This window comes from Anomaloglossus baeobatrachus, chromosome 4 (genome assembly GCF_048569485.1).
Source record: "Anomaloglossus baeobatrachus isolate aAnoBae1 chromosome 4, aAnoBae1.hap1, whole genome shotgun sequence".
In the NCBI taxonomy this organism is placed as follows: Eukaryota; Metazoa; Chordata; class Amphibia; order Anura; family Aromobatidae; genus Anomaloglossus; species Anomaloglossus baeobatrachus.
The window spans coordinates 438,181,461-438,207,284 of record NC_134356.1 but is presented as its reverse complement, the minus strand read 5'-3'; positions in this window follow the sequence as shown (position 1 = coordinate 438,207,284).

Sequence of the window (25,824 nt, the reverse complement as noted above, 5' to 3'; positions counted from 1 at the left end):
TGCCTTGGCGGTGGCGGTGTCTCTTCTATACTGGCTGGGCTGTTGCCTTCAATCGGGACTTGGTTGTTGGGGGATCTACGTCCCCTTCACTGACGGATTTGGCAAATTTGGCGACTCCTAGCCTTGCCGGGGTCCGAGAGGCCCCTGCCCTGGTGCTGACTGTCCTTCGGAACACTGCTCCAGACCGCCGGGCACACAGCCAACGGGGTCCTTCCAGGAACTTCCAAACGGTCCCCCTCCAGACAGTCACCGCCGTTGCTGACCTTGCTGACCTGGTCCTACACACAGCTGGACCCTTCAGGCTTTCTTTCTTTACTGTCACCTCCCTTGCTTTCCTCCTTTACTACTTTTCTTCCTTCGCTTTCACTTAGCTGTTTACTTAGCCTTGTCTGGGCTACTCCTCCACTCCTCCCTGACTAGACTCTCCTTCACTCTTGCCCTGCCTGGGCTCAACTGCCTGGTTTCTTCCGCCTCCAGAGCTGTGAACTCCTCGGTGGGCGGAGCCAACCACCTGGCCCACCCCCTGGTGTGAATCATCAGCCTCTGGAGGAAGGCAACAAGGATTTTTGGTTAGCTTAGATGTGCCTACCTGGGATGTGGGGTGTGGTGGTGTGTGACCTGTGTCCCCTGGCTTGCCCAGGGCGACACACAGGCAGCAGGAGCCGGCTTCTGCGGACACTGGTAACCACGGTAAACATCGGGTAACCAAGAAGCCCTGTCCTTGGTTACCCGATATTTACCTTCGTTACCAGCCTCCGCCGCTCTCACTGTCAGTGCCGGCTCCTGCTCCTTGCACGTGTAGCTACAGCACACATCGAGTAATTAACTCGATGTGTGCTGTAACTAGGAGAGCAGGGAGCCAGCGCTAAGCAGTGTGCGCTGCTCCCTGCTCTCTGCACGTGTAGCTACAGCACACATCGGGTAATTAACCCGATGTGTGCTATAACTAGGAGAGCAGGGAGCCAGCGCTAAGCAGTGTGGGCTGCTCCCTTCTCTCTGCAAGTGTAGCTACAGCACACATCGGGTAATTAACCCGATGTGTACTGTAGCTAGGAGAGCAGGGAGCCAGCGCTAAGCAGTGTGCGCTGCTCCCTGCTCTCTGCACGTGTAGCTGCGTGCGCTGGTAACCAAGGTAAATATCGGGTTGGTTACCCGATATTTACCTTAGTTACCAAGCGCAGCATCGCTTCAGTGCGTCGCTGCTGGCTGGGGGCTGGTCACTGGTTGCTGGTGACAGCTCACCAGCAACCCGTGTAGCGATGCTCCAGCGATCCCTGCCAGGTCAGGTTGCTGGTGGGATCGCTGGAGCGTCTGACTGTGTGACCTCTCACCAGCAACCTCCTAGCAACTTACCAGCGATCCCTATCAGGTTGTATCGTTGTTGGGATCACTGGTAAGTTGTTTAGTGTAAAGGGGCCTTAAATCTACTATTTATCTAATCATCATGATCTTCTAAGAGAGAGGTTCAATTGAAGAAGGTATAAGGGCACCCAAGAAAATCCATCAAGCACCAGGAACGTCTCCTAAAGATGATTCTTCCTTGGAATTGTTTCAACACCAGTACAGAACTTGCTCAAAAATGACAGCAAGCAGGTGTTAGTGCATCTGTACAATAAGGTGTAGGCTTTTGGAGGCTGTCTTGGTGTCAAGAAAAGCAGTAAAGAAGTCACTTTTCTCCAAGAAAAACATTGAGGACAAACGGACATCCTGCAGGAACTACAGGAAAGGACTGTAGTGAAGCTGTTTTGACTGATAAAGTCACTTTCAGACTGTTTAGCACAGCTGGAAGAATGATTGAGAAGAAAAGGTGAGCGCTACCCTTAGTTTGCATCATGCCAATAGTAAAGCATCCTGAAACCATTTATATGTTTGGTTATTTTTCATCCAAGGCAGTGGGCTCTATCACAATTGTGCCTATAAACACTGCCATGAATAAAGAATGGTATCTAAACATCCTCCTTCTCAACTTCTCCCAACAATACAGGAGGCATTTGAAGAGGACAATGCTTTTTCGAGTATGGAGACTAAGTGAACAAAATTTCTGAGGAAACTCCACATAGTCAAGCCCATTGTCACACGTTCAAATGTGGCGAACGCGTTCAGGTCAAAAAGAGTCTGACGCGCAATGAAAAAACTACCAAAACAATACCACAAACAAGGGTGGGAACACAAATTACCTGATTCTAATTGGTTTGGATCGAGTGCATGCTTGAAAAATTAGATCGTAGGTGGGTCTATGAAGTCATTGGATGGATCCATGGTGATGCTGATGGGAGGGACGTCATCTGGTGGATCCAGCTGACGGGAGGATCTATGATGTAATCGGTAGCCATCTTAGTTATATTTGAAAACCTGGTTCATGTAAGGCAAATTGACACATTTCCCACAATCCCCTGTCAAAAGGTTAATGATCCAATGGCCCTCCTCAACAATATATAACAGGATGGGGACATTTATATCAGGAAGGAGACATATTCACCAGGATGGGGACATATAAAACAGGATGGAGACATATACTAGGATGTTTACCTGAAAATAACATCTACCCCGAAACTAAGAACTAGCATGATTTTACAGGATTTTTGGGGTATGATTGAAATATAAGCCCTTTTCATGGGTATTTCATGCTTTACAGACAACCCTGTGATATCTGGCTGCAGAAGGTCACTGCAATTGACTGTAGAAACTGCTCCTTGATATTTCATTCTTTCTTTCTTCCTTGGTGTAAATGGTAGTTCTATGTATTCTCTCTGTTAAGGTTAACACATCCTTTTGGACCCTGTAAATATCTTGACAGTTCAGCTGCAAGTCCTTATCTCCTCTCCCTGTGTCCATGTTTTCTTCATTCCCTCTTCGTTTGTTGCTGGTGAGAGTAAATTCTTAGCTGTCCAGATTGCGAGCAGTCGGATTGTGAAACACGTTGTTGGGTGTTGCTGTCTTGCTCTCAAAATGATCTTGGAAATAGGTATCTGTTTTGCATTCCCTTGTTTGTCTTCCTTGTGTGTTTTTTAGGGGTTGACTAGTGCTCATCCCACCTGGTCACTACCTAGGGTTTATTTTCAGACCAGTTAGGGGCAAAGTATCCTGATAGGTTCTGCACCTATGCGCCAATCTAGGGACATCAGTGAAGCCAGGGGCTAGCGGTAAGCTTTCAACTGGGGTCTCCTTTTTCTCCTCCAATCTTAATTAAAGAGTTTCCCTCTTGCCCCTCCTTTCACCTTTCATTTGGTGTTCCTCATACCAAGCGTGACAGCCCTACTCCAAAAAAAGCATAAGTTACAGTCAGGGTCAGCTCTAATTTCTTTGGGCCCCACTCAATTATGGACTCCAGCAGTGGTATTGCAAGGTTAAGATTGTTTAACCACTTCACCCCTGGGTGATTTTCAGTTTTTCATTTAGTTTTTTCCTCCACTTCTTCCAAGAGCCATAACTTTTTTTAATTTTCCGTCAATATTGCCATACAAGCACTTATTTTGTTGCGGGACGAGTTATGCTTTTGAATGAAACCATTGGTTTTATCATATATTGTACTGGAAAATGGAAAAAAATCCAAGTGTGGAGAAATACTGTCGTGAAAAAGTGCAATAACACAATTGCTTAGGGTGGGGTTTATTCACCATGTTCACTATATGGTAAAACTGACATGACAGTATTATTGATGGGCGGATCCCGACTGTAAAAGTCCGGATCCGGATAGTTTGAATAGTACCCGAGTGCTGGGCCTGGGACCAGAATTCTCAGGGAATTCTGGCTAATGATCCAGCACTTGGGTAATAAAAAAAAATAAAGGAAAAATAAAGTAAAAAATAATAAAGCAAGCGCACTATACTTACTGAGTCTCAGGCACAGCTGTAACACTACCTCCTGGCCGTTTATTCACTTCTGGGGCCGCTCATTACCTTCATTACATATGCACTGCTTTCCCCGCCCATCGGCATCTGTGATTTGGTGCAGTCAGATGGACCCCCACCCTGAGTGACAGCGTGTCTGATGCTATCTGCTGGTTTATAGCGTACAGTAAAAATAAATAAATAATTAAAAAAATTGGCGCAGGGTACCCCCATATTATGATACTCAGCACAGATAAAGCATATGGCTACAGGCTGCAGCCCCCAGCCGTGCGCTTTTCTTGGCTGTGTATCAAAGCAAGATGAACCGCATGTGTGGTGCCCCTGAGTCTCCAGTTGCCACAGAGTATTGCGCCTTAGTTAAGGTGCGATATTCGCCTCGGGTAAGGAGGGGGTTAATCACCGGTGTTCCACATTCACACCTTACATAAAGCTTAGGAGCCTTCCCACAGGGGGGATGGCTCAGGGTAGGCAGGGGGGTTGCCATCATGAGGCATGGGACTTCCTCGGTCTCTGAAGCCAGCCACCTGGGGGGCGGATTCCAGTCAGTGTCAGTCAGTCTACCCGGGACACCAGTTCTGGGACACGACACCATCACCTCTTTCTTCTCTTCTCTTCACGGGGTCTGGGGCTTGGAGCGGAGTGCTCGGCCTAGGTTCCTCATGACTGGAAGGGCAACTCTGACAAAGGACTTTCTTCTTTCAAACACCGGTGACTGCTTCTAACGTATCCGAGGTCCACGGGGCACATCACAGCGAGTGACCAGTACTACCTGGGAGAGCGGCACAAAGAGTGAGTAAAAGACACCTGCAGCATCAGACTCAGACTCTTATTACCGGCGCCACCGCCCCACGTCTCGCACCAAAAGGCAATCACCATCACTACCTACTCCCCTCATCATCCTTCCCGGGGCCCGCTCCGCCTGTGGGGAGCGACACCATCTCTGCTGCTCTTACCATCTGCCCCGGAGAACAGCGACAGCAGCGGCAGCTAATCTCTGCCCGCGTACCATAGGTGGCATCACAACAATCTTCCTACTACAATCCCCATCATCCTCCTTCCTTATTGGTGTACACCTCAGGGCACGAAGCCGGACAGGGCACAGCAACATCCCAGACCACCACACCGGCCCAGTGACGAGTAACTCAGGTATGAGATCCTGCGTGTCTGTTTCCCTCTGTCCCGTGGGTGTTACACATTCGGCTTTTTTTTTTTTTTTTTTAAAAATTAAATAAATAACTAAAAAATAAATAAAGGATTTTTTGGTGTTTGTGTTTTACTTTCTTTACTTTACAGATTAGTAATGGGGGGTCTTATATACGCTTTCCATTACTAATCTAGGGCTTAGTGGCAGCTGTGAGCTATGATTAACCTCTTAATACCCCGATTGTCACCATGCCAGGGTGATCAGGAATAGCTGAGTAAAGTGCTGAGATTGTCGCATTTAATTGATGCAAGAATTCTGGGCAGCTGCAGGCTGCTACTTTTAGGCTGGAGGGCTCAATAACCATGGGTCTCTTCAGCTGAGAATACCAGCCACTAACTGTTGGATAAGAGTTCTATCGGTCTAACTGTAGCGCAAAAAGGACACTTGCTGGTATTATTTGTTGTACTTTAATGAGTATAAGCTCCTACTGATACAACGCGTTTCAGCAGAAATGCTTTCATCAGGTATGATACCGAGGGGGGGGCGCACAACCTGCAAAGGTGAGCAGTTCTTAATATTCAAATACCAATAGTTATTTACGGATGCTGCTCATAGTGCGCTTGTTTCCTTATTTATTTAAGCCACTAACTGTTGGCCTTTATCATGGCTGGGTATCAAAATTGGGGGGGATCTTACGCCAAATATTTTATTTATTTATTTATTTTTATACCACGATAGACGCACATAGTGTCTGTGATTGGAAACAGTCAGCTGACATGCTGTCACCCAGGGGGGTGGGGACGCATCTGACTGCAACCAATCACAGACGCCAGTGGGCAGGGAAAGCAGTGCATTTGCAATGAAGGTAATGAGCGGCCCCGAAAGTGAATGAACAGCCAGGAAGCAGTTACAGCCACGCCGGAGCCTCTGTAAGTATAGCCGGCTTGCTGCTATCCCCCTATCTCTTCTACCACCATTTGTAATCACTGTATTCTGGTCCCCGTAGAGTTATATGGGTATCGGCATCCGGCCAGATATGCGGTATCAATTCCGGGCTCGAACCAGATTTTTTTTCATCCGGTTAGGTCCGCTGGTCCCGGTTATCCCGGAGAGCCAAATAGTGTCAATATAAACAGGAGTTTATATTTGCATGTGAAGCCTAGAAGGGTTTCACATGCAAATTAGTCATGTGTAGTGGCTGAAGTGACACAGCAGTGCACTGCTGCGGCTGTGACTGAGTGACCAGTGAAGAGGGGGGCCCGGCTAGGACCCGAGGCTTAATAAAGCTAAGTAATTACCTTGGGTGCGGCTGGGCCTACCTCTTCAGCGGGCCCCATACACCGGTCATGGTTGCCTTGCCCTCCTTGCGGTCTCATGTCAATCAAACTCCCATAAACGTTTCTCATGCTTGCGGTCACATTGTCAGGAGTCAGCAATCTGCAGTCGGAGTGCTTTGTGTATTTTCAAAATCTGTTGAATATCACTTGACTATTTTAAGCTGTTCTCTGATTTTTCTTAGACTGTTTCTTGTTAAAGAAATATACATACTGATTTCATGTATCCGAATAGCTAAATTTATTAGACTTTCTTTTAAGGACTTACATCAAAGCCATCTTAGTGAAGAGTTGATTGAATACATCACAATGCTACTGCGTGCTTGCCGGAAATAAATTAAATGGCAGAGACGGGGGAAAAAGTCCAAGCAAACAGAATGGGGCGGAATAAGAAAGCAAGACCTGACCAACACAATGCACTAGTCAATGAAACAAGCAGTGCATTTTTGGAACTTGGATTAAAGATATTTCAGCAATCAAGTATGTCTGTGACCTAAAGGTATCATTGCTTTCAGCTTCCTAGCACCAGTGTGGCATTGGATGTACTTTATATAGCAAAATTCTGCTGGTTGGTTCCCTTTAAAGGGAATCTGTCACCAGGTTTTCTCCTTAAAAGGAATCTGTCACCAGGTTTTTGCTACCCCATCTGAGAGCACCATAATGTAGAGACAGAGACCCTGATTCCAGCAATGTGTCACTTACTGAGCTGTTTGCTGTCATTTTCATGAAATCAATGTTTTTCTCTGCTGCAGATCTAGCAGTTATATAGAGATCATGAATATGCTGGACTACCTGACAGCCGGAAAAGTAGTCCTCTGATGATAATCTACTGCTGATTAAACAGTGGTTTTATCAAAACTACACTAAGCAGCCCGGTAGGTGACACACTGCTGGAATCAGCATCTCTTCCCCTATGTTATGCTGACCTCAGATTATGGTGTAAAAACCTGGTGGCAGATTCCCTTTAAAGGTCTCAAAGAGCAGAAAGATCTGATACAGTTTGCCAGTTATTGATCAAAGAGGACATCCCAACTATTTGACACTTTCCCTGCTGCCTCGTTTTTGCTAGTAAAACTGTCCTAACACCCTTAGGCTGCTTTCACATCAGCGTTTTTTTGTGTGTAGGTAACATACCGCAAAGTGCAGTTGACCGGATCCTGTGCATTCCAAGTGCACTGCATGCAACCACAAGTCACCGGACATTATTTTACCAGATCCTTCTACTTCTTTTTATGGCTGCTGCAATAGATGCAGCGGGACACAGAATTTAATCGGCTGGCACTGGAGTCAGCTGATCGGGAGTCAGCTGAACTCCTGATCTCACAGCCCGCACACACTGCGATGGATGCAGGTTAACAGCAATAACTGCCTGCTGCCAATCATGTGTGAACGTGTGCGGGCTGTGTGGTCAGGAGTTCAGATAAGTTCAGATCAGATGACTCCAGTGTCGGCCGATTACTTGTTCTGTGTCCTGCTGCATCCATTGCAGCATGTGCGGGCTGTGAGGTCAGCTGAGTTTGGAAGGCACTGGAGTCCGCTTATCTGATTACTTGTTCTCCTGGCTATGAGGTCAGGAGTTCAGCTGAGTTCAGATCAGCTGACTCCAGTGTTGGACGATTACTTGTTCTGTGTCCTGCTGCATCCATCGCAGCATGTGCGGGCTGTGGTATTCAGCTGAGTTCGGGTGGCACTGCAGTCAGCTGATCTGAACTCAGCTGAACTCCTGACCTCATAGCTAGCAGAACAAGTAATCAGATCACCTGACTCCAGTCTCGGCCGAATACTTGTTCTGTGTCCCGCTGCATCCATCGCAGAGTGTGCGGGCTGGAGTTCAACTGAGTTCAGATCAGCTGACTTCAGTGCCGGCTGAACTCAGCTGACCTCACAGCCCGCACACACTGCGATGCAGTGGGACACAGAACAAGTATTAGGCTGACACTGGAGTCAGCTGATCTGATTACTTGTTCTGCTGGCTGTGTGGACAGGAGTAGTGATGAGTGAGCAGTAAAATGCTCGGGTGCTCGATGGGCGAAGCCCATGTCGATTTTTTTTTAAAATTCGTTAAAAAATAAAAAAAAAAAAAAACCCAAACACATAACCCTAACCCTAGGGTTAGGGTAAAAAAAAAATGTGTGGGCTCCCACTGCATTTTCTATTGCTAAGGGTAACCCAAGCAGCTACTGGCTGCTAACCCCCACTGTTTGGTGTTACCTTCACTGGCAATTGAAAATCCAGGGAAGCCCTTTTTTTTAAATTTTTTTTGCCTGCCCAAAAACTAAAAAAAAATGACGTGGGCTTTGCCATATTTTTGTATGCTAGCCAGGTACAGCAGGCAGGTACGGGCTGCCCCCAACCCCCAGCTGCTTATATGTACCCGGCTGGGAACCAAAAATATAGGGAAGCCCTTTTTTTAATTATTTAATGAATTTCATGAAATAATTAAAAAAAAACCGACGTGGGCTTCGTCCAATTTTTGTGTCCAGCCAGGTACAACTAGGCAGCTGGGGATTGGAATCGCAGGGTGGCCCAAGGTTTCTTGGCCCCCAGCTGCGAATTGCAGTCCACAGCTGCCCCAGAAAATGGCACTTTCATAGAAGTGCCATCTTCTGGCGCTGTGTCCAACTCTTCTAGCGGCCCTGGTGCCAGGTGGCACACTGGGTAATAAGCTTTGTTTTACCAGCTGGTTTAAAGCCTGGGATTCTTAATGTCAGGCCAAGTTTGAACCAGCCATTAAGAATCTCCAATAAAGGGTTAAAAAAGACACCACACAGAAAAAATACTTTATTAGAAATAAATACACAGACACACTTAGGGACTCCATGTTTATTATTCCCTCTCACCCCTCCACGATCCTGGTCTTCTGTCTTCTTTCTTCTGTCTTCTTCAATGCAGCTCTACTATATTAGAAAGCACGGGGGAGAAACAACTTTCTGGGCATGCTCAGTACAGACAACAGGATCCTGCCTATCAAAATGCAGTCACTTCCAGTAGAGCAGGATCCGGCGCTCATTGAACTGCATTGCAAATACCACCGCAATATCACGGATCAAGTGATATGCGGTATTTTGTCAAGTAGCGTTTTTGAAAAAAGATAAAATACCGCAAAACACCAGATCCAGTGTATGCAACACGCAACCATAAGTGACCGCATCTTGCTGTGATTCCAGTGCAAATGCATTGAAATGACAATGCATTTGTAAACGTTCCGGTTTTGCAGTAAAAAAATCGATTCTTGCCGCAGTTAAAAAAAACGCTGGCACTTAACTGTTTTTTGGCAGTCTCGTTAGTGGTGAAATCAACAATATTTGCAGCCACATGTTTAGGACATTTCACCAGGTGAAAAATGAGCAGATTTTGTTCTTATTTTATTCCTGCTGTTACCCAGAGTGTACTGTGTTTTATTTTTTTCTAAATCCTCAATAGTTACAGAGATATAAGCCTTTTAATTTATGGAGCATTTGTACGGTCTTTACTAAGGGGGGTTTGCCTTACTTATTTCTCTGGGACCATGTCATTAGGCTGCTCCGCATTATCATGGGTACAGGGAGACACTTCTGCCTCCAAACCAGGTGGAATTGTGCAATATGAATTATACTGCAAAGGGTTTAAAACTGTTCTTGCACAGGGGTCCTTTTCTGTCTGTGTCCGCTCCTGCTCTGTGAGAATTGTCCGACTTGGTAAAGACCATAAAACATCAGCACTAATAATAAAGGTCCATATCTCTAGGACCGTGTGGCTGATTTACAAAAGAAAAGAAATTGATTACTTCGGTAAAAAGCGGGAATAAAATAAAAGCACAAACTCAACACTTTTGACATGGTAATAGGCCTTCTTAACTTGTTCCATTTATTTCCTACCTGAAGAATAGAATAAGAAGCCCTACAGACAGAATTTCCACCTACACTAACGGCAATCAGGGCAGGTGAAACTAAGGCGGGCTTTGCACACTACGACATTGCAGGTGCAATGTCGGTGGGGTCAAATCGAAAGTGATGCCCATCCGGCGTCGCAGTCGATATCGTAGTGTGCAAATCCTTTTTGATACAATTAACGAGCGCAAAAGCGTCATTATCATATCATCGGTGTAGGGTCCGACATTTCCATAATGCCGGTGCAGCGACAGGTACGATGTTGTTCCTCGTTCCTGCGGCCGCACACATCGCTGTGTATGAAGCCGCAGGAGCGAGGAACATCTCCTACCTGCGTCCCAGATGCAATGCTGAAGGAAGGAGGTGGGCGGGATGTTTACATCCTGCTCATCTCCACCCCTACGCTGCTATTGGCCGCCTGCCGCGTGACGTCGCTGTGACGCCGCACAACCCGCCCCCTTAGGAAGGAGGCGGTTTGCCGGCCAGAGCGACATCGCAGGGCAGGTGAGTGCATGTGAAGCTGGCGTAGCGATAATGTTCGCTACACCAGCAATCACAAGATATCGCTGCTGCGACGGGGGTAGGGACTATCGCGCTCAACATCGCAGCATCGGCTTGCGATGTCGCAGCGTGCAAAGTACCCCTAAGGCTTTTGTGTGAAACACCGATGCAACTAAATTTCTGATAGTAGGTGCTGCAAATAAAAACAGGGGCACTGTTCTGCTCCAACAGGCACTTAGCTGCAGGAACAGTAAAAAAAACCCAAACTTGTAGCCTCACAAGTGCAGAGATCAGAATTCTTGACGTAGAGAAGAGCTGTAGATACTTGTGTCTACTCATATTTTAATTTCCTCAATGGCAACGTTGTTTTTGGATGCAGAATAGAACTTGGCTGCGTATGTTGCAATCAATGCATTATTGTCAGAACCCTACAAGAAACATACAGAGACAATGCTGCACTTGCAGAGCAGAGCCACCCTGTTAATGTACCAGAAATGCCCAGCAGATGGGGCCCAAATCATTTTTGAGGAGATACTCTGGGAAGAAGATCCAGCCAATATAAGAGTGTTGTGTAGTGGGGAGGTTTCAGAAAGTCCAATAGCTCATCATTTATAATGCATAATTCCACCTGCTTTGGAGATGGATATGGACACCCTTTGCTATTAGGCCCCTTTCCGGCTGCACAGGTTGCACAAATGGTATTTCCGCCTCTGGCAGTGAGGCTGTAGTAGAAAAGCCGGCAGTGTGGTCAAGAGAGAGAGATCCAGCCACCAAGTATGTACTGTTGCGTCTCACAAGCAGAGATAAAGTGAGGAGTGCATAGTGTATCTGCAAACCTAGGTCGTACTTTAGAGCAAGATTGCAAACCCTGAACCAGCACTATACTGAAGTTTTTTCAATCCCAACAAAAATTTGATTTGAATGCTGAGTGAGTCAACATTGGATAGTTGAAATACCTAATGTAAGAATTGAATTGCTTAACTCCACTGAATTGTTGTTAGCCCTGACACATCTTAAAGGGAACCTGTGAGCAAGATTTCACACCCAAAAGTATTTATTTGTGTATATCTTTCAAAGACATTGCCACCAAAACCTTCTAATGGGCATTTCTTTCCTCCAGCTCTATAACCCATCCAGCACCACCTCCTCCTGCTTGCCTGACACCTCATTTTCCTGAAGTCTTGCAGCATGGGGATATCAATCAAAAAGGTGGCAGCTCTGAGGGGGAATTAGAGCTGAAGTGACAAAGGCTTTAGATCTACAATAGCCCAACTAGCCTCATTTGCACATTGATTCAAATACTGATTTCTCAGTAACCGAGGAACGGACTGGCCATGTAAAGGTATTGCAGGACTTTTCTAGCTACATGCACATGAATAGTGTGGTGAGCAAAATCCTGCTGACAGATTCCCATTGAGCTTATATTCTAGTTCAACCACTAGAAGGAATACACCACACAAACGTCCAAGCAGCAATCTCCAGAATCAAGTCCAAAATTATTTCTCTTTCCATAGCTCACACCTCCATGCCAGGACCATGGAAGAGCAAGCTATCACTGGCAACTACTAAGATCTGAGGCACCTCGGGATTACAAGCAAAGAAAGACAAAATGAACTACTTAACCCTAGCAGCACCAGAACAAGAAAAGTGTGCACACCTAGCTCAATAGCAAAGAAGATACAACCAGTAGGCGTGCAACCACGCACTGCAAACTTCTGACTTGTGGAATAGCGTAGACCTCACTGTCGCGATACAGACAGTATCCCCGTTCCAAAAAGGGGATTGTGGGCCTTCAGGTCCAGGTTTATCTGGATATGAGGCATAAAAGGACTGGACCAGTCTAGTTGCATGAGCACAGATGCTGATACCCACCACATTCTCTCCACAAGTATTGAACAACCAGCTTGCAAAGCGGAAATCAATAATCTTGGCTACTTGGTATTCAAGATTCCCATCGACAATGACCAGAGGAGGAGGCAACGGTGTTGGTTCTGATGAAGCAATATGTTTTTTGAAAAGTGAACGGTGAAACACATTATGGATTTTAAAAGTAGGTAGAAGGCAAAATGCAACTGAGTTGATTACGCTGACAATCCTATAAGGACCAATGAACCTGGGCACCAGTTTCCAAGAAGATACCATTAAAGGGAAACAACCATCAGGATTTTAATAAATAAAGTAAAGCCAGTGCTATACTGGAGCTAAGATGGTGAATGTAAGCATACCTTTTGTTCAGAGATTGGATGTTTTATTTCAGAAATATGTGCAAGTAAAGTTCCAACAATGCACTCCTATTTGATTGATAGGTGCAACAGGAAGGGAATATGTGGGTTGGGTCTAGCTATCTATTCCTACCTGTCTGTCTGCCTGCACCAGGTTTAACGTCTATGACGGCGACAGGGGGTAGAAGGCAAGGCAGAAAGGGGTGGGAATAAATAGCAGAACCCAACCCACATATTCCATTCCTGTTTCACCTGTCAATCAAATTGCAGTGCATTGATGGAACTTTACTTGCACATATTTTTTAAAATAAACATCCAATCTCTGAACAAAAGGTATGCTTAGATTCAGCAACCTAGTGCCAGTATATAAGTGGCTTTACTTTATATATGAAAATCCTGATGGTTGGTTCCCTTTAAATGTAATGTTCTTAGGAGACAACCACACCAAAATATTAACACACAGCTCCAGACCAGCCAAGCATCTGATCAGCCACACTTTTATATTTGGAACTCATCACCCTCAAGTTATTAAAAAAAAAACCCACCATACAGAAGTTATAGATGAGGAAAACCGTTCCTCCCCAGGAAACCCTGAAGAATGATTTACATTAAAAGTACAAAATTATGGATGAAAATCATATGCCCTGAAGAACAGGGACTTGTCAGTGCATTTGTGATATCAGTTATTCACTGTGAACTCGGATAAGGGTAAATAAGAAAGCCAATCCTCCTGACTTTCGGAAACAGAACACCTCAGTTATGTCTCAAGATTCTGATTCACCCATTCAATCTGCCCCTTAGACTGTGAGTGATAGGCGGAAGAGAATGAGAGAGAAATCCTTAAATGTGCACAAAATGCCTTCCAGAACTTCTAAATAAATTGGGCCCCACGATCAGAAACAATATCAGAGTGGAGCCCATGAAGTTTCACAATCTAACACCTTTCTCTCACCATATAGGTGTCACACTGGGTGAGAGAGGACTCCCGGCAAGCGACGCAAAACAAAGTGAAAATCAGGGAAGCAATACCCTAGATGAGTCCATCCTTTCGTGCGCAGTCACATGGCTAGGCCCTCGCTGGCCCTTAACTCACCCTGACTAGTGTGAAGGCCAGCGAGACGCTAGTCTTTCCACTGCAATGAGACAACACGAGGAAGGTAAAACAAACCGAGTGGAAAAGACACAACTAAAAGCACTCTATGGCTTCTCCAGCAGGTAACTTCTCAGCTGCAACAGAAGGGAATATCTAAGCATCTCTAGAACCAGGCTCCTTCAAAGTGGACAGTATAGAATGAACTATAGCCTGCATAGGGAAGAGTGAGGAGTGGATATTTATAGCATGAGGGAGTGGCTGAAGCTGACACTACAACTACCTGTTAGATCACAACTTAGAGCCCAACACCATACAGAGTGATTGGCATTTGCTAAAGAGCACCAAGATTGGCAGATTCAACACTGATATCCAGGGGTTTTCACAGATGAGAGCAGGTTCACACTGAGAACATGTGACAGACATGACACAGTCCAGAGACGCTGTGGAGAACATTCTGCTGCCTGCAACATCCTCCAGCATGGCGGGTTTGGCAGTGGGTCAGTAATGGTGTGGGGAGGTATTGATCTGGAGGGCTGCACAGCCCTCCATGTGCTAGCCAGAGGTACCCTGACTGCCATTAGGTATCAAGATGAAATCCTCAGACCCATTGTAAGACTATATGCAGGTGCAGTGGGCTCTAGGTTCCTTCTGATGCATGACAATGCATTGCATTGCATTAAAGCCTCATGTGGCTGTAGTGTGTCAGCAGTTCTGGCATGATGAAGGCATTGATGCTGTGAACTGGTCTTCCCATTCCCCATACCTGAATTCTATTGAGCAAATCTGGGACATCATGTCTCGTTCCTTTCACCATTGCCACGTTGCACCACTGACTGTCCAGGAGTTGACTGATGCTTTAATCCAGGTCTGGGAGGAAATCCCTCAGGAGAACATCCACTGCCTCATCAGGAGTATTCCCAAGCGCTGCAGGGAGGCCACCCAACACATCACTGGGCCTCATTTCCTTTGCTTGAGGTATTTCCTCTGAAGTTGAATCAGCCTGTAATTTGATTTTACACTTTCATCTTGAGTATCATTCTAAATCCAGACCTCCTTGGATTTTACTTTTGATTTCCATTAATCATTTTTATGTTTTATTGCTCTCAACGTATTACACTATGTAATGAATAAAGATTTGCAACTGGAATATTTCATTCATTGAGATCTAGGATGTGGTATTTTAGTATTCCCTTTATTTTTTGGAGCAGTGTATATGGCTATGTGTGCACAGAGTGTTTTTTTGACTCTGAGTTTTTTGTGCGTTTTTGGCAGTGAAAAACACACAACGCAAAAAAAGCACCGGTAAAAAACGCATGCGTTTTTACCGCATTTCGATGCGTTTTGCTGCGTTTTTGATCACTGCGTTTTGCTGCGTTTTTCCAATGCATTGCATGGGTGTATTGCAATAAAACGCAGGAAAGAATTAACATGTCCAATGTTTTATTTTAGCTCAAAAACGCAGCTACAAAAAAAAAAAAAGTTGTGCGCGGACAACAAAAATGAAAAGTCATAGACTTTGCTGGGGAAGCAAAGTCATGCAGTTTTGAGCCCAAAAACGAACAAAAACACACCCGAAAAACGTGCAAAAATGCGGCGGAAAAGCGCTCAGTGCGCACATAGACTATGAGATAACTATAATTCTAACAAGTATGAGTCCATGGGCAATGTCTATCATGCTGATGAAAAATAAAGATGTGAAATTACAAATTACATGTGACTGAATACATGTACCTTTCAAGATGCCTATCTATTGCCATGGATATTATTATTTATCTATTTTTAGAGCATGATTGATTCCATGGTACTGAATATGAGATGAGGTTACACACAAAATACAAAAATAAATTACAATGAACAAACTAACAATGATAGAGCGGTACAGAAGGGAGAGGGCCCTACCCTTGGGGGCTTACAGGTTACAGAACTCCGTGGTTGTCCTCGAAAGAGCCAAGTTTTTCTTCACCCTAGACTTAGCTATTGGATGCTAGCAGGGTCTTGTGGCCAAGAAACAGAGTGACAAGAAGGTTTATATTAAACCCCAGGACTCCTTGACTTCCTCTGGATAGCATTTAGACTTTCCTATACCCACATCACAGAGACTCATTAAGTTATGTCTAGGAAAAATACATTTTGAGTGCCTATTGATCTGTTTATAACATTTAATAATAATAATAATCTTTATTTATATAGCGCCAACATATTCCACAGCGCTTTACAATTCAGGAGGATCGTATACAATCAAGTAACAGTTATGGAAAATACAATATTTAGAGGAAAAAAAAAAAAGACAACCCTGCTCGTGAGAGCTTACAGTCTACAATGAGATATGGGGGGGGGGGGAGGCAAGGTACAGGTGCTTATTTACAATGACAATCCAGCCATCTCAAGGAAATGGGGGATAGATAATGGTTTCCTGGACCAGTTGCCCAGAACCTTGAAATGCATTTGGGTGCCATGGAGTTTGACGTGGGGTTATGTTGTGAGAAGTTGTAGAGGGACTATGTGAATTTAGTTTGGCTAGGGAGTGTGATAGGCCACCCTAAAAAAGATGCATTTATAGGGTGTGTCTGAAGCTGAGTAAGTTGTGATTTGTCCTAACTTCTTGGGGTAGAGCGTTCCAGAGGGTTGGTGCAGTGGGAGGTTCGAATTAGTGTGGATGTTAGTCAAAAGTCATTTGCAGAGCGTAGAGAACGGGTGGGGTGATAGACAGAGAGGAGGCTGGAGATGTAGGGGGGTGCCACACTGTGGAGAGCTTTGTGGGTGAAAACAAGCAATTTGAATTGGATCCTATGATATATGGGCAGCCAGTGCAATGACTGGCACAGAGCAGAGGCATCCGGGTAGCGGTTAGCCAGATAGGTGACCCTGGCTGCTGCATTAAGGATGGACTGTAGAGGAGAAAGTCTAGTTAGGGGGAGACCAATTAATAGAGAGTTACAGTAGTCAAGGCGAGAGTGGATCAGGGACACAGTGAGGGTTTTTGTCGTTTCCATTGTGAGAAAGGGGCAGATTCTAGAGATCTTCTTGAGGTGAAAGCGGCAGGAGCGGGCAACAGATTGTATATGGGAGGTGAAGGAGAGATCAGTGTCAAGTATAACACCCAGACAGCGGGCCTGCTGCCTAGGATTTATTGTTGTGCCACACACAGAGAGGGAGATGTCAGGTTTAGAAAGGTTGGAAGACGGAGGAAAAAGAAGAAGTTCAGTTTCGGAAAGGTTAAGTTTCAGATAGAGAGCAGATATAATGCTGCAAACTGCAGTCAGGCAGTCACTTGTGTTCTGTAGTACAGCTGGGGTGAGCTCAGGGGATGAGGTGTATAGCTGTGTGTCATCAGCATAAAGATGGTACTGAAAGCCAAATCTGCTGATGATCATTCCAATTGGGGCAGTGTAGAGGGAGAAAAGAAGAGGGCCAAGGACTGAACCTTGAGGGACCCCAACAGTGAGAGGAAGAGGAGAAGATGTGGAGCCAGCAAATGATACACTGAATGAATGGCCAGAAAGATAGGAAGAGAACCAGGAAAGAACAGTGTCCTTTAGGCCGATAGAATGGAGCATAGAGAGAAGGAGATGGTGGTCAACAGTGTCGAAGGCGGCAGAGAGGTCAAGAAGGATAAGCAGAGAGTGGTCACCATTACATTTTGCTGTCAAAAGGTCATTGGTCACTTTAACAAGGGCAGTTTCTGTTGAGTGTAAAGGGCGGAAGCCAGACTGTAAAGGATCTAGAAGAGAGTGGGTGGAAAGGTAGCGGGTGAGGCGAGAGTAGACCAGGCGCTCCAAGAGTTTGGAGATGAAGGGGAGATTGGAGACTGGTCTGTAGTTGCTTGTGCAGGATGGATCAAGGGAGGGTTTTTTTTAATAATGGAGTAATGATAGAGTGTTTGAGGGAGGAAGGGAAGATACCAGAAGAGAGAGATAGATTGAAGATTTTAGTTAGGTGAGTGGTGACAACCGGAGAGAGGGACTGGAGTAGAGGTGAGGGGAAGGGATCAGTAGGGCAAGTGGTAGGATGAAAAGAGGATAGGAGCCTGGAGACTTCCTCCTCTGTGACTGGGTCAAATGTGGAAAGTGAGCTGGATGGGATATGGGGAGGGATGGGATTCATAACGGTGGCTGGGAGCTGATCTCTCAGCGGATGTTTTCTATTTTCTCTGTGAAATACGAGGCCAGGTCATCAGCATGAAGGTCTGTGATAGGAATCTGTACTTTTGGACTGAGGAGGGAGTGAAAGGTGTCAAAGAGCTTCTTTGGATTGTTGGCTAGTGAGGAGAAAAGGGTGGTGAAGGGAAGAGTTGTAGGTCCTTAACATGAACTTGTAGTGGATGAAGTTTTCTGGTGTGCGGGTTTTCCTCCATAGGCGTTCGGCACTCCTGGAGCATCGCTGGAGAAATAGAGTTTGGGATGTGAGCCAGGGCTGTTTCACTCTGTCATTGTAGTGCTTTACAGCCAGATCAGGACAGGAAAGTGAAGAGATAGGGGACAGTGGTGAGTGTAGAGATTCTGTAAGTGTCTGAGAGTCAATAGCCTGTAGGTTTCTCAAAGTATGATAGGTGGGAATGTGCTGGGGTGGGCGAGGGTTTGTGAGCTTGAAGGAGAGGATGTTGTGGTCAGAGAGGGGAAGAGGTGAGTTGTCAAAGTGAGAGATTGAGCAGAGGCTGATAAAAACCAGGTCAAGGGTGTTACCATCTTTATGTGTCTCAGAGGATGAGAGCTGTGAGAGGCCAAGGGAGGTGGTAAGAGATAGAAGCTGGGATGCAGATGGGGAAGGGGGGCTGTTCATGGGGATGTTAAAGTCTCCTAGGATAAGGGTTGGTAATTCTGAGGACATGAAGTGCAGTAGCCAGGCTGAAAAGTGGTCAAGGAACTGGGTGAGTGAGCCTGGGGGACGGTATATGACAGCTACTCTGAGGGAGAAGGGATGGAAGAGTCTGATGGTGTGGACCTCAAAGGATGGGAATGAGAGTGATGGAGCTGGGGGGATTACCTGGAAGGTGCATTGTGGGGATAGGAGTAAACCAACTCCACCACCATGTCTGTTTCCAGGTCTTGGTGAATGGGAAAAGTGTAAACCACCATGAGAGATGGCAGCAGGGGAAGTACTGTCAGAATCCTGAATCCAGTTTTCAGTGAAGGCTAGCAGGTTAAGAGAGTTATTGAGAAAGTAGTTGTGGATGTAAGGAAGCTTGTTACATATGGACCGTGGATTCCAGAGAACACAATTATAAGAGGGAAGTGAGGGTGTACAACTAATGTTAACAAGATTAGCAGGGTTTCTATGGGAGGTGGGGGAGGGGGTAAAGTTAGCATGGGGTGGACCGGGATTCTGAGAGATATCACCTGAAAGAAGTAGGAGTAGAAGGAGAAAGATCATATTGTTTTTGGACTTGTGGCATGGCTTTTTCTGCAAGACCCTGGAGCATAAAGGAGTGATGTTATTAAGGTAGGTGAAAAGAGCATGGGAGCTGTACATAGGAGAGGGGAGGAGAGAGGGACTGATGTGGATGAGTGGTGATGGAGGGGGGACAGGGCAGTGAAAGTGGACAGTAAAGGCACATAGGATGATAGAGATAGAAGTAATAGTCATGGTGGAAACAGAAGGTGTCAATGAGTAGTTTACCTGACTTCTGCCCTGACTAACTGCCATTGAAATAACTGCCCAGCACTTAGCAACGATGGCACTTTGCATAAGATGGCACGCATGCGGGCACCCCACACGCGTGCACCCCTTAAGAAAGCACCAGATATATGGGGAAAGCTAGAGGAATAGGTAAGGAGGATTGTGGGAGGTCAGCTTGTTAAAGGAAATTAACAAAAGGTAATCACACCAGGGAATAATTAGTGAATCAAAGGAAACAGAACATTTTACATCCAGCCTGATTACAGACTACACAGTGACACCTTCCACCATCAGATAACATTTTCAAAGAGGATAATAGTCATACATCAGTGAGTATCAAACTTAATGTAAAGGTGACATAGCAAAAGTTACAGCAAGCAGGATTATAGCTGTACCAGAAGAGAGGGTTCAGCAGAGATATATTGCAGGACACATGGAGATACAGCAAGCAGGATTATAGTTGTACCAGAAGAGAGGGTTCAGCAGAGATATATTGCATTTATATATACATATACATAGATATATTTACATTTATTATCTTCAGCATCTTTCACTCAGTACATCAAAAGTCAGTGATGCTAACAAGGCTAGCTCATCTGAACATGATGCTCAGCAAGTCTTTTTTATTCTAAGACAGCATGCCATAACTAAGGAACTGGTACAGGTAGTGGCGCAATGGTGTCTGCCCAACAATGTGACAGAACTCCAAACTTTGATGGGTCTAGTTGCATGCTACCACAATTTTATCATTATTTTATCAAGGTGGATAAAATGGTCATGGTAGTCTGCTAGTGCCGCCAAAAAGAGGGTCAATGCATGACGGAAGGATAGGAAACAGCTGGTACACTACTGACGTGTGCTACCTTTCTGGCTAGGACTGAGTGCACTAAGCCATTTGCCCTTTATGTGGATGGTTGCATAAAGAAATTAGGAGCCATGCTGTCTCAAGTGTAAGATGTCACTGTGCAAGGAATCATCTAGGCAAGCTGAACACTGTGCAATTAGGAGATTCCCAATAACTGTACTTTAGCTCATTCAAGTTGGAGGTGCTGCCTTGTTCATTGACAGAATTAATCTCATGGACATATAAAAATCTCACATGTGCACATGGATGCTGGTAAGTTAGGGGCTATGAAACAGTGCTGTAGAGCAAGGTTTCGTAAAAAGTAAAGTACCATTTGGGTCATTGTGATGAGAAGGTTGATGGCCTCTCCAGGAACCTTTTCGAAGGCCACGATTAACTATACTGTAGAAGTGGTGGAAGAGATTGAAACCCCTAATGTCATGTTGATAGATGATTGGTATTGCAAGTAGTGATGAGAGAACCTGTTCGATAAAGGCTCGCCAAACTCAGGTTCAGTACGAGCCTCAGCTTATTCATTCGGGATTGGCAAACACGATCTACTCCCCCAAAACTTGGATAGTGAGATTAGGTGTTTAATTCTAGGCAGTTTAGCTACATAGGACAGCAATAGGTTAGAATAGGGATGTGCACAGTAGGGATAGGTGTTGTGCCAGAAATCAGCACATTCAATCATAAGAAAAGGGATTTCAGGGACTTGCAGTGCGTTCAAAACAGTATCAAGTGAGGCCTCCAAATATGTGTTGCTGCCTGCTCCAAATTACATAGGCCAACACATTAATAGGTATTATCAGTGCAGTATCAGCACTGCATGTTGGCAATTGTAATTGTCTTTCAAAAAATAGTAATACACCGCTGTGGTCATTGCAGCCACGTAGTATTTGTGGTGTTGAAATAATTGTTACTGCAGTATTTACAGAGTGACTGCATCAGGGCAAATTTACTTGTGTTTTCAAAATTGTAAAAACACCGCTGTGGTGTACCCAGCCACGTATTCTTGTCGGTGTTCCAAAAATTGGTTACTCCCAATTTCCACAGTGAGTGGAGCAGGGCCAGCTTCATTGCCTTTTTATTAATAGTAATACACCGCTGTGGTCATTGCAGCCACTGAGTGTTGGTGGTGTTCAAACAATTGTTTTCAAAAGTTTAAAAACAACACTGTGGGTATAACCATGGATTATTGGTGGACCTAATGAAGTTTTTAGTGAAGCATCTACAGTAACTACAGTGTCTGCTGTAAATTACTTACTGAAATAGATTTAGAGGTATTGGTACTGTTGGCTGCTGAAAACTAGCTATTGAACAAGGTAAAATGGTGTTCTAACTATTCCATGTCTGTTCAAAATTAGGCGGTGAAACAGCATTGAAGGTAGTGGTACTTGTTTGTGTCTTCACAACATTGTCAACTCAGGCAGGTAATAAAAAAATACTCTTCTGAGCCACTTGTCTAACAGGTCTTGGCATAGGGTTGAGAGCCATCTTTTTGAAAGGGCAAGGGTAAATATACCATAATTGGTAAATCCCGACAAGGTGGTCGTGGAAGGGAAAATAAGAGGAGTGTTGGAGGTGTACATGTGGGAACTTCTGTTAGTCAAAAGTCTAGTGAGCAAACAGCGGCTCAGCCTGTTCAAGAGAAATGAGAACAACTTACATAACTGGACAGCCTAGAAATACCAGCAATTGGAGAAACAGACACTAGAGGGCCGTTCCTGTACCTCCTCTAGATATGGAACAATTGGCACCAATAATAGAGGAAATTATAATACATAACTTTTAATCATTACATCTTTAAAAATTGTGCAGTGACGCAATCATAAAAACATTGTGCAAACCAAGAAAACAACATTCAAGTCCAGAAAGGACCAACCATGAACGAACCTATGTCAAAAACACCACTCTTATTGAAGATGGTGTATAGAATTAATTATCGGAAAAGGTTCGAAAAATTCAATAATGTCACGTTAGTGTCATAATTATAACATGCATTGATCTGAATAATAGGGAAAAAAATCCCAGTCTTCTGAATTTAAAGCTAGGTGCGTTCTAGTGAGAACAGAAACCTCTATTGATAATGTATTGATACTATATATAAAGTTAGTGTTTCTTCAATGAAACAAGACATATGTCCATATATATTGTCCTAATTCTGTTGACCATAATCCATGAAACAAACCAAAATCACAGTGGTGTTATTTGGAACAAAAATATGGATATGGTCATAACGACAATATATATGACTTAATTTTGCCTAATGATAATTCATACAAATCAATGCTGTAGTACAGTGTGCAATCACACAATCGACAATAAAGGGTTGGTCTCACCCATATGTCCAGGTAAGTATTCGGATGGGGTCAGTGGCATGGATGGATCAGATGACTGTCCCGTAGCCAGGCGTGGAGCTCTTTCCCTGGAATAAACTAACTGACTCCTCAAACCCCTTTGACTCCACCCCTTACAAGGGCAGTACCAAACTGACTCTGAGTTAAATGGCCCTAATCAATCTTCACCAAAAAGCCTCCAGACGCGTTTCCTCCGCCAAGATTCATCAGGGGAGATGCTTTACTCAGGTATAGGGCTATTAATACAAGCAAGGAGACCCACACAGTTTGTGCCTCAGAGGTGCTACCCCGATTACACTTGTTTGTGGCTGCATCTGAAATCTCCAACCGGAAAACTGACTGTTGTGAACCACACATGGTCGAGTCTGCAGAGCTGTTCACACATTCTAACCCACGGGCATCTTCACAGGTCCGCTCCAAAGATTCCCATACTGAAGAGGAAGAAAGTACTGCAAAAGATCGCAAAAGATGACCCAACGTCTGTTATCTGCCAGACAACTACATCCATAACAGGCACATGCGGAACCAACATGCATTACTTTGGGAATCTCACTGCGCTAAAATGCTGAGTAATATGCCTGCCCAGCCACAGTCTGCCAAATCAACATTGTCTGCCACTTCTTCCTTCTCCTGCATCTCCGGCGAAAGTATTGTAACACAGGTCTCTGACCCCAGAATCTCTTCTTGTGTACCTGCTACAGTGGGGGTGAGTGAAGGTCTGTCAGGTTTTCCCGGAGTGACCGTGCCTGTTGTTGATTCATGTGAAACACCGAGCACACCACATAGATCTCAATCCAACATTACATCTCACTCCCATTCCACTGGTGGATGGTGTGCACCTTCCTCTACCCTCTCTCAGCACAGCAGCCAGCCCTCGATACCACAGCTTTGGTCACGTAAAAGAGCATTTCCTCCCACACATGCCAAAGCAAAGTGCTTAAACCTGACCATATCAAAACTGTTGGCCATGGAAATGCTGCCTTTCCATCTGGTGGATACAGAGGGTTTCAGAAACCTGATGGCCATTGCAGTCCCCCAGTAACAGTTACACAGTCGCCATTACTTCTCTACTTCTCCTTGCACTACAATATAATGTCACAGGCAATATTACTTTGTCTTTGAAAAACTCTGTGTCTCCCAGGGTGCATTTCACCACTGATACCTGGATGAGCAAGCATGGGCAGGGGCATTACATCTCGCTGACTGGGCACTGGGTTACTCTGGTGTCTGTGGAGGTAGGCAGGGAAGGGGCTGCTTCCCAAGTGTTGAAATCCCCAAGGCTTTTGGGACCAACTTCTGTCTCTCTTGCTTCCTCTTCTGCTTCCTCCACTTCCTTTAGGACCTCCACTTCCTCTAGGTCCTCCACCTGCACCCTCAACCTCTCCCTTAACGTAACAGGCATTGAGAGAGTGCAGAGAGAATCCCCCCACCTCTTTACAGCTTGGCCAGGGCACAAAGTAATCACGCAATGCTCAAATTAATCTGCATCGGAGAACGCAGTCACACAGCTGCAGAGTTGTGGAATGCTATCTGGGCAGAGTTTTATCAATGGCTGTCTCCACTGAACCTGAAGCTAGGGAAGACCATGTGTGAAAATGGTGCAAATCTGGTAGCGTCCCTACGCCTAGGCAACATCACACATGTGCCTTGCATGGCTCACATTCTGAACCTAGTTGTCCAGAAATTTCTAGCCCAGTATCCTGGGATGGATGCGCTGCTGCATATGGCACAGGCGGTGGGTGCTCACTACTGCCATTCGCAGTCCTCGGCTAATCGACTGGCAACGATACAATGCAGTTTTGGTATACCAGTTAACTGGTTGATATGTGATTTGCCAACATGCTGGAATTCTACTCTGCAAATGTTGCAGTGACTGTGCCAGCAGCAGCAAGGCCTGCTGCACTATGCCTTGAAACATAACTTTAACCAATGCTGTACGGATGTGGAGCAAATCACATTTTCAGAGTGGACACAGATCAAGGCCCTCTGCACTCTCCTTGACAGTTTTGAAATGGCTACAAAGATGGTTAGCGCTGACAATGCCGTCATCAGCATCCCTATTCTGCTCATCTACATCTTGGAACACACTTTTAATAGTCTGTGTGAGCCGGTTGTGGAGGTCCCAGAGGAAGAGGAGATGAGGAAGGGATAAACGTTTCTGGAAGGTCTGTACAGTCATCACCCAGGTGGCTGTCACGGGAGAGTAGAGTTCATGGACCGAGGCAGGGTGAAGGTAATAGACAAAGTGGTCATGACGGTGCAGGAGCCAAGGAACAAATGAAGGAGGAAGAGGTTATGGGCACAGAATACTGTATCCGGGATCGGCTGGAGCCCATCACAGCATAGCTCGTTACTCCAACGGCAGTGTGTTTTCAGAGGAGTAAAAGAACTTTAGATGCACCCTCTGTGTCACCCCATCATTGCTGGCGCTTGTATCTTCACGCCTCTTCGCCATAGGTGAATACTACCACCATCATCCTCCCTGGTGCCTGAGCTCTGCCTGTGGAGAGCTGTAACATCTGAGCTGCGTTATCATCCACCCCTGGAGAAGACCTCCCATAGCGGCGGCTAATACAGGTGGTATCACGAATAACAACTCCCATCATCCTCATCCCCATCTTTAGTGACACTACCGTGGTCATGAAACCGGGCCAGGCCGCTGTGACATCCCAAACTGACACCGCCGCGGTGACTAGTAACCCCCAGAGACTCCGTGGGAGCGTCACTACTATACTACTCTGCTGTGTGCCTGAAAGGTATTTGAATCTCGAGGCTCCGAGATGGGTGTCCAAGTTGGTTCTTGTCTGCAGTGTCATTGGTATGGGAGCATCAGCCCTACACCTGGCTGTCATTCCCTTCAATATTACCTTCCGTAGTTGCCAACATTGTGAAAAACGACTCTGTCGAGTCAAAAATTCAATAAATGTTACTACTGCATGCATGAACCGGTACATGTGCAAACAACATGCATTAGTGTGGTAATCTGACTG